Source organism: Apium graveolens, chromosome 11, assembly GCF_009905375.1.
Source record: "Apium graveolens cultivar Ventura chromosome 11, ASM990537v1, whole genome shotgun sequence".
Classification (NCBI taxonomy): domain Eukaryota; kingdom Viridiplantae; phylum Streptophyta; class Magnoliopsida; order Apiales; family Apiaceae; genus Apium; species Apium graveolens.
This window is the reverse complement of record NC_133657.1, coordinates 109321821-109331146: the sequence shown is the minus strand read 5'-3', so window position 1 is coordinate 109331146 and position 9326 is coordinate 109321821. Positions and strand designations below refer to the sequence as shown.

Genomic DNA, 9326 nt, shown 5'->3' with positions numbered 1-9326 from the left:
CAAGTGATTGAATTAGATAGGCTTGTGATAAGTGGCATTTTATATCACTTAGAACGTCTTAAAATGGCTTAAATTGGTGTCTTGAAATCAAGTATTTTATGTATTTGATGCGTTTTTCTAGTGTTTATGCATTTCAGGGTATTAGTTGCATTTCGGAGGAGGAATCATCAAGAATAAGCCTTGGCATGTGTTCACCATTGTGAGAGGAAAAGAACGGGCAGATTACGGCGAAGAAACGGAGCAAACCTGGAAATTTTCCAGTAGGGTCCTGCGCGCCCGCGCAGAAATGCTGAGCGGCCGCGCAGGGTCGGGGAAAATAATATATTATTTTAGACTTCTACTTCTGTTTGGCTTCCAACTTCTATGTAATCTGAGTTTTATGGGACTATTATATAAGTAGATTTGAGATGTTTTTCACAGGGTATTAAGAGGGGATTATGTTTTAGATTGTGTTTTGTAAGAAGCGAAGGAGATAAGGAAGAAGACCGATTTAGCACACAGCAACGAAGAGGAAGCATATATTCTTGTGATTCTTGTTTCGTTGTAACGTTGGATGCTAGTTTTCTTGCTTTGACTTATTTACTCTTGTGACGTACTCTGTTTTAATATAATTAGTTTAGTTGTTATTTTCTTGTGTTCGTTTATCATGATTTCATATGAACCCATGATGGCGATAAGTTCTATTATGGGCTAATCGTGATCATGGGGTTGCAATGGATTTATTATTGAATTCTTTAGTTAATTGTTTAATACTTTAGTGTGTGATGATTGCATGATATCTAGTATTGGTTGTGCGTATTCGTCTTATGTGCGTCGCGAACATATAAGATAGGGTGTTAATCTCTTGTGAAGCGACAGTGGATCTTGAGGTTTAGAACTTGCCATGCTAGCATAGGTTCATGTACGTTGTGCATGATTAGTGGGTAACTCTAACAGTTTTATTTGCCCTATGTAATCAAAAGGAGTAACTTGTGCTTAAATCGTTGTGTTGTCAATTTCTGTAGACATATAGGAACTCAACATAATTGATGACTATTCAATTTCTATCTTAATTGTGGATGTTTGGTAGAATGGTATTAGTACAATGAAAGTTGGCTTTTATCAGTTTTGTGTTATTCGATTAATATCATCACTGTCACATGCTAAAGGTAATAACTATGGCTATAGAAGGAAGTAATAATGAAGTTGTGATCTCATGAGTGTTTTATTATTGATAAATTGCAGTGTTAGTTAAGTGGTTAATTTAGTAGTTAATTATAGTTAATATTTAATCAACAATTTTAAGTGTTATTATCTTAACATTGAGAAGTAATTATACATTGGTGAGTGAGTTAAATTAGACAATAACTTAGTCTGAGTCTCTGAGGGAACGAACTAGAAAGTATTCTATATTACTTGCGAACGCGTATACTTGCGTGAATATTAGTGCGTGATTTCGCCCTAACAAGTTTTTGGCGCCGCTGCCGGGGACTCGGCGTATTTGTTTAGTTTATGTACTTACCATCATTGGTCATTAGGACTCAGTGATTAGGACGTAGTAGTTAATTACTCTTTTCGGTTGTGTTTCAGGTACTTTAGTGCGTTTATGCAAACTCGTTCTCGTGCTCGCAAGAGGACCTTAGATACAGCTGAGGAGAAAGACGAAGTTCTTGATACACCGGAGAAGTTAGATTTTGAGGATTCAGATTCAGGAACTGAGCAGAAAGAACCAGTAAATATGGGAGATCATATTGTTCAAGCTGATCCAGCTCTTATGGATTTTTCTCGGCCTAAAATTGATGACATTCAGTCAAGCATCCTTCATCCGGCTATTCAAGCTAACACCTTTGAAATCAAGCCGGGCACTATTCAGATGGTGCAGAATTCTGTTTCTTTTGGAGGAGCGGCAACTGAAGACCCCAACATGCACATAAGGAATTTTGTCGAGATCTGTAGTACTTTTAAGTATAATGGCGTGACTGATGAGGCTATCAAGTTGAGGCTTTTCCCATTCTCACTGAGGGATAAGGCTAAAGACTGGTTACATTCTGAACCAGCTGGGTCAATCACTACGTGGCAAGATCTTGCGCAAAAGTTTCTGGTGAAGTTTTATCCAATGGCAAAGACTGCTGCTATGAGGAGTGCTCTTACTCAGTTTGCGCAGCAACCTACAGAATCTATGTGCGAGGCTTGGGAACGCTACAAGGAAATGTTGAGAAAATGTCCACATCATGGAATGCCGGATTGGATGGTAATCACTGGTTTTTATAATGGTTTGGGGGCTCAATCTCGGCCCATACTCGATGCAGCAGCGGGAGGCGCCTTATGGGCTAAAAGTTATACTGAGGCGTACTATCTTATTGAGACGATGGCTGCAAATGAGCATCAAAACCCAACTCAGAGGATGACATCAGGCAAGGTAGCAGGTATTCTGGAAGTTGATGCAGCCACCGCTATTGCAGCCCAGCTCCAAGCGCTATCAATGAAGGTTGATTATTTGGCTACGTATGGAGTTAATCAAATAGCTATGGTTTGTGAGCTTTGTGCAGGTTCTCATGCTACGGATCAGTGTTCTCTTGTCAACGAATCTGTTCAGTCTGTGAATAATTATCAGCGACAACAGCAGCCTGTGCCAGCGACCTATCATCCTAACAACAGAAATCATCCAAATTTCAGCTGGGGAAATAATCAGAATGCAATTCAGCCACCATATCAGCAAGGAGTGAGTAAACAGTTTAACCCACCTGGATTCCAGCAACCACAGCAGTATGCTACAAGACAATCATATCCTCAACAGGGAAGTGCAGCTGCACCTACTAGTGCTGATTTTGAGGAACTTAAGCTGTTGTGCAAGAGTCAGGCGGTTTCTATCAAGACCTTGGAAAATCAAATCGGTCAATTAGCCAATGCAGTGCTCAATCATCAACCTGGCACTCTTCCCAGTGACACGGAAGTACCAGGCAGGAAGGAAGCTAAAGAGCAAGTCAAGGCTATCACCTTAAGGTCTGGAAAAGTAGCTGATGCTGAAAAGGCAAAAGAAGTCGAAGCTGAAGTTCGAGATGAAGAATCTAAGCAAAGGGAGAAAGCGGCGGAACCAAGGAAGACTACTGTTGAACACACTCTGCCTGAGGCTAATACAGGGGAGAAACAGCTCTATCCTCCACCACCTTTTCCTAAGAGATTGCAGCAACAAAAGCTGGATAAACAGTTCGGGAAGTTTCTGGAGGTGTTCAAGAAACTTCACATCAATATACCTTTCGCTGAGGCTCTGGAACAAATGCCTAGTTATGCGAAGTTTATGAAGACTATTCTTTCAAGGAAGGTGAAACTGGATGACCTTGAAACCGTTGCTCTCACGGAAGAATGCAGCGCGGTTCTGCAACAAAAGTTACCACCAAAACTGAAAGATCCAGGAAGCTTCACCATTCCTTGCACCATTGGCAATCTAACTTTTGACAAGTGCCTTTGTGATTTGGGAGCAAGCATTAATCTGATGTCGTTGTCAATCTTTAAAAATCTGGACCTACCTGATCCAAAACCCACATACATGTCGCTATAATTGGCGGACCGTTCCATTACTTACCCAAGGGGCATAGTTGAGGATGTGCTCGTCAAGGTGGATAAGCTCTTCTTTCCTGCTGATTTTGTTATTCTGGATTTTGAGGAAGATAAAAAGATTCCCATAATCTTGGGGAGGCCTTTCCTGGCAACTGGCCGTACCTTGATAGATGTGCAAAAAGGAGAACTTACTATACGGGTTCAAGAACAGGATGTGACCTTCAACGTATTCAAGGCAATGAAATTCCCTACAGAAGATGAGGAGTGCTTAAAAGTGGATGTGATTGATTCTGCGGTTACTTCGGAACTCGATCACATGCTAATGTCTGATGCATTGGAAAAGGCCTTAGTGGGGGAATTTGACAGTGATGATGAAGATAGCAACGAGCAATTACAATATCTGAACGCTTCTCCCTGGAAGCGAAAGCTAGATATACCATTTGAATCTCTTGGTACTTCTAACCTCAAGAACGCTGAAGGGAAGCTCAAACCATCAATAGAAGAAGCGCCTACCTTAGAGCTCAAGCCATTACCTGAACACTTGAGGTACGCCTTTTTAGGTGATTCATCTACGTTACCTATTATTATTTCAGCTGACCTTTCAGGTATTGAGGAAGACAAGCTCTTAAGGATTTTGAGAGAATTCAAATCGGCTATAGGATGGACTATAGCAGACATCAAGGGGATAAGTCCCTCATATTGTATGCATAAAATTCTGTTAGAAGAAGGTAGTAAGCCAACTGTGGAACAGCAGCGAAGACTGAACCCAATCATGAAGGAGGTGGTGAAGAAAGAAATTCTGAAATGGCTAGATGCAGGCATCATTTATCCTATTTCTGACAGCTCGTGGGTGAGCCCTGTACAATGTGTTCCTAAGAAGGGAGGTATCACTGTGGTCGTAAATGAAAAGAATGAGCTCATCCCTACTCGAACAGTTACAGGATGGAGAGTATGCATGGATTATAGAAAATTGAACAAAGCCACAAGAAAGGATCACTTCCCTCTCCCTTTTATTGATCAAATGCTTGACAGATTGGCGGGACATGAGTATTTTTGTCTTCTGGATGGGTATTCTGGGTATAATCAGATTTGTATTGCACCAGAGGATCAGGAAAAGACTACCTTCACTTGTCCATTTGGCACATTTGCTTTTCGTAGAGTTTCGTTTGGGTTATGTGGCGCCCCGGCCACCTTTCAGAGATGTATGATGGCTATATTCTCTGACATGATTGGAAATAACGTCGAAGTGTTCATGGATGACTTCTCCGTCTTTGGACACTCATATGATGAATGCTTGAATAATCTGCGCGCCGTACTCAAAAGATGCGTGGAAACTAATTTGGTGCTTAATTGGGAGAAATGTCATTTTATGGTGCGTGAAGGCATTATCCTTGGGCATAAGGTCTCTAGCAAAGATCTGGAGGTGGACAAGGCCAAGGTGGGAGTCATTGAAAATCTTCCCCCACCTAATTTAGTGAAAGGAATCCGTAGTTTTCTCGGTCATGCGGGTTTTTATCGACGATTCATCAAGGACTTTTCAAAGATATCTAAGCCGTTGTGCAATTTACTTGAGAAAGATGTGCCTTTCAAATTTGATGAAGAATGTTTGGCAGCATTCGAGACTCTCAAGGAGAGTTTGATCACGGCACCAGTTATTACAGCACCAGATTGGACAGAACCGTTTGAGATGATGTGTGACGCGAGTGACTATGCGGTAGGTGCAGTTCTGGGACAGCGCAAGAAAAATCTCTTCCATGTGGTCTACTATGCGAGTAAGACTTTAAATGGGGCCCAATTGAACTACACCACTACTGAGAAGGAGCTTTTGGCTATAGTCTTTGGCTTTGAGAAATTTCGATCTTATATGCTTGGTACGAAAGTGACAGTATTCACTGATCATGCAGCTATTCGCTATCTGGTTTCTAAGAAGGATTAGAAGCCGAGACTCATTCGTTGGGTGCTTTTACTTCAGGAATTTGAGTTAGAGATCAAAGATAGAAAAGGTACCGAGAATCAAGTAGCTGACCATCTCTCTAGGTTGGAGAATCCCGATTCTACTTCACAAGATAGGACGTTAATCAATGAATCTTTTCCGGATGAGCAGTTGTTTGCAATTCAGGAGGAAGAACCATGGTTTGCAGATATTGTAAACTATCTTGTCAGCAATATAATGCCTCCCAATTTGACATCCGCGCAAAAGAAGAAGTTTCTGCATGAGGTGAAGTGGTATATGTGGGATGAACCATATTTGTTTAGACAGGGAGCTGACCAGATCATCAGGAGATGTATCCCGTTCTGTGAGACGGAGGGGATATTACGAGACTGCCATTCCACGGTTTATGGTGGACACTATGGAGGTGAGAAAACGGCAGCTCGTATTCTGCAAGCAGGTTTTTTCTGGCCCACCTTGTTCAAGGATGCTCATCAGTTTGTTTTAAGGTGTGATCGTTGCCAAAGAGTGGGAAATTTGTCAAGGAAGGATGAGATGCCATTAAATGTGATGCTTGAAGTCGAGGTCTTTGATGTATGGGGAATCGATTTCATGGGGCCTTTTATCTCGTCTTGCAATAATCAGTACATTTTGCTGGCAGTCGATTATGTCTCAAAATGGGTCGAAGTTAAAGCTTTACCAACAAATGATGCAAAGGCAGTGCTAAATTTTCTTCATAAGTAAATTTTCACAAGGTTTGGAACACCTCGGGTAATCATAAGTGATGAAGGATCGCATTTTTGCAACCGTAAGTTCACTTCTATGATGCAGCGTTATAATGTGAATCATCGAGTAGCTACTGCCTATCATCCGCAAACAAATGGTCAAGCGGAAGTGTCTAACAGAGAGATAAAGCGCATTCTAGAGAAGGTTGTTTGTCCATCAAGGAAGGATTGGTCTTTAAAGCTCGATGAAGCTGTTTGGGCTTATAGAACAGCATACAAAACTCCACTTGGGATGTCACCGTTTCAGTTGGTGTACGGTAAGGGATGTCACTTTCCGGCGGAGCTTGAGCATAAGGCCTACTGGGCATTGAAAAAATTGAACCTGGATTTAGATGCAGCTGGTAAGAAAAGAATGCTTCAGCTTAATGAACTTGATGAATTTCGACTTCAAGCGTACGAGAATAACAAAATGTATAAGAAAAAGGTGAAAAGGTGGCACGATAGGAAGCTACATCCTAAGTTGTTTGTGCCAGGGCAACAAGTTCTGTTATTCAACTCTCGGCTCCGACTTTTTCCTGGGAAGTTGAAATCAAGGTGGTCTGGACCTTTTATTATCAAAACTGTGTTTCCACATGGAGCGGTGGAAATTTTTGAGAATGATTCGGACCAAGCATTCAAGGTTAACGGTCAGCGGTTGAAGCACTACTATGGGGACATGGCAAACCGAGAGGTGGTTAGTGCCATTTTGTTGACTACGTGAAAAAGGAACGGAACGTCAAGCTAATGACGAAAAAGAAGCGCTGCGTGGGAGGCAACCCATGAATTGTTGTTACAGGAACCCTTAGAAGTTAATAACCTATCCAAAAACACAAAAAAATCAGAAAACAGGGGCTGAAAATTTTTTTTCCAGAGACCCTCTGCGCGCCCGCGCAGCTTGCTGCGCGCCCGCGCAGAAATGCTGAGCGGCCGCGCAGGGGTCGAGTTCCAGAAATTTTTTTAACAGTTCAGAAAAAAAAAAAAAAACACAAAAACCCATTACAGCCCATAAACCCTCGAATTCTTTTCCCATTACCCCATGATTTTATCGCTCAACCCCACTCCTAATCTAATTTAACCTACTCCACACCCTATATATACATACACCTATCCTACATATCTCCCACAACTTCCTACACTTAAACCCTCTCATAAACATCAAAAATCAGTTCTTACACACTTTTATTCACAAATCAATGGCACCCAAGAGAGCACACACTATTGACAGCAGCAGCACAGTTCCTACTGCTGATTCATCAAGGGGTACTGCTGCGAGGCCTCGGTTAACTGACAGAGCCGCGGAGGAGGAGTATACTAGGCTGTTGGGGAAGCCGATTCTGAAGGAGAGGGGGTTTTTACCATCAGGGAGGGATGGTGAGTTGTTGCCCATGATTGCAGAGAATGGGTGGATAGCTTTTTGTGAGTCGCCCGAAGCAGTACCGATGAGTGTTATTCGCGAGTTCTACGCGAACGCGAAGGCTGAAAAGAATGGGTTTTCTGTAGTTCGGGGGCTGACGGTTGATTATCATCCTGCGGCGATTCGCCGAGTGATTGGACAGCGGGAGAGGAAGCCCGAGGAGGAGAATTGGAATGAAAAGACTGCTGAGGATTTTGACTTGGATTTGATATGTGCGACTCTCTGTTGACCGGGCACAGTTTGGAACCGCAGTCCAGCCAATAATGAGTATCGTCACTTTCCGGCGATCGCCATGAACAGGTATGCCCGTGCATGGAACGTATTTATATGTGCTAATATATTGCCTTCTTCACATGCACACGAGGTCACAGTTGAGAGAGCACAGTTGTTGTGGGGAATTCTGAATGAGGAATACTATGTGGACCTTGGTGAGTTTATCTACCAAGGAATTCTGAAGTTTTTGAGGGGAGCAAAGCATATGAACATCCCTTATGCATCCACGGTTACAAAGCTATACCGTGCAGTAGGAGTGAACTGGCCGGCTCATGAGCAGTTGCAGTTGCCAGCAGCTCCTATAGATTCTGGCACTCTGAATGGGATGCAGGAGTGGACCGGTGGTGAGCCTGAGGAGCATGGGCTGGGTTATCGTCTTCCAGGAGGGCGTCCAGCACGAGGTGCTACTATGGCCAGGCCAGGGCGTGGTGAGGTTAGTTCTTCGAGAGTTCAGGAGGGTGCTGGGATGGGTGATGCCCAGTATAGGAGGCTTTCACGGCGGATGGATGCCATGTATGAGACGCAGAGCAGGTTTGCTCAGGAGCTCACCCTTGCGTTAGGGACTGCTTTTCGAGGCCTTGGAGCTGATATCCAGTGGCCAGTTTTTGGTGAGGACTCTGCATACCCGCCGCCTGATACTCCACCCACTGAGGGTGATGATGATGATGACTCCGAGTAGGTATACCCTGTGTTCCTTTCTACTACCTTCACTGGGGACAGTGAAGATTTTAAGTTTGGGGGTGGTAGTTAAGGAATATTTTGTGTGTGTCATATAGTTGTATATTCATGATAGTTAGTTCATATAGTTGCATAATTTTTGCCATATAGTTTTTTTTATAGCTTTATTTGTTGTCATATCATATAGCTCATGCATATACCATGATCCCTTTTGCAATGATTTATCGACTGAATTGTGATATTGATGCGAGTGTAGTGATAGCATTAAAGTGATATTAAGTTGTGTAGGTTGATATGCATGCTAGAAGCACTTGTATTGTCACTAAGTCTTAGAGAATGCTGAAGGACTAAATTGTTATTATGATCTGATTATTTTCGAGGATAATCTATTTATTATGCTTAGAATTTGATAATAGGTTCTTAGTGGTAAAGGCATGAAAAAAGAAAAAAAAATGGAGTAAAAATGGAATTTGTTGCTAGTTGTGGCTAGGCGTCAAATGGCTAGTAGCCGGCTCGCATGTTATGCGAGTAGTCTAGGGTTGAGCAAGATGGAGCGAAACGCACTTGCTCAGAATTAAAAAAAAAAAAAAATTGCGTAATTGATCAAGAGTGGGCTCTTTGGTATTCGAGTTATTAAGTTCTTAGGGGACTTTGTGCCTAGTGACCTAAGGCTTTTAGAGTCTGGGATCCGCTAACCTAACGCTCGTTACATGGATACCATTGTATAAGT

The 9326-nt window shown here is 42.4% G+C and overlaps 1 non-coding gene across 1 annotated transcript; it reads right to left on the bottom strand.

The window, feature by feature from the left end:
• Positions 1–2110: 2110 nt before the first annotated feature.
• Positions 2111–2217, bottom strand: LOC141698873 (small nucleolar RNA R71). The gene has a single exon (XR_012565371.1). It is a non-coding gene; the product is annotated as a small nucleolar RNA R71 (small nucleolar RNA).
• Positions 2218–9326: the final 7109 nt, after the last annotated feature.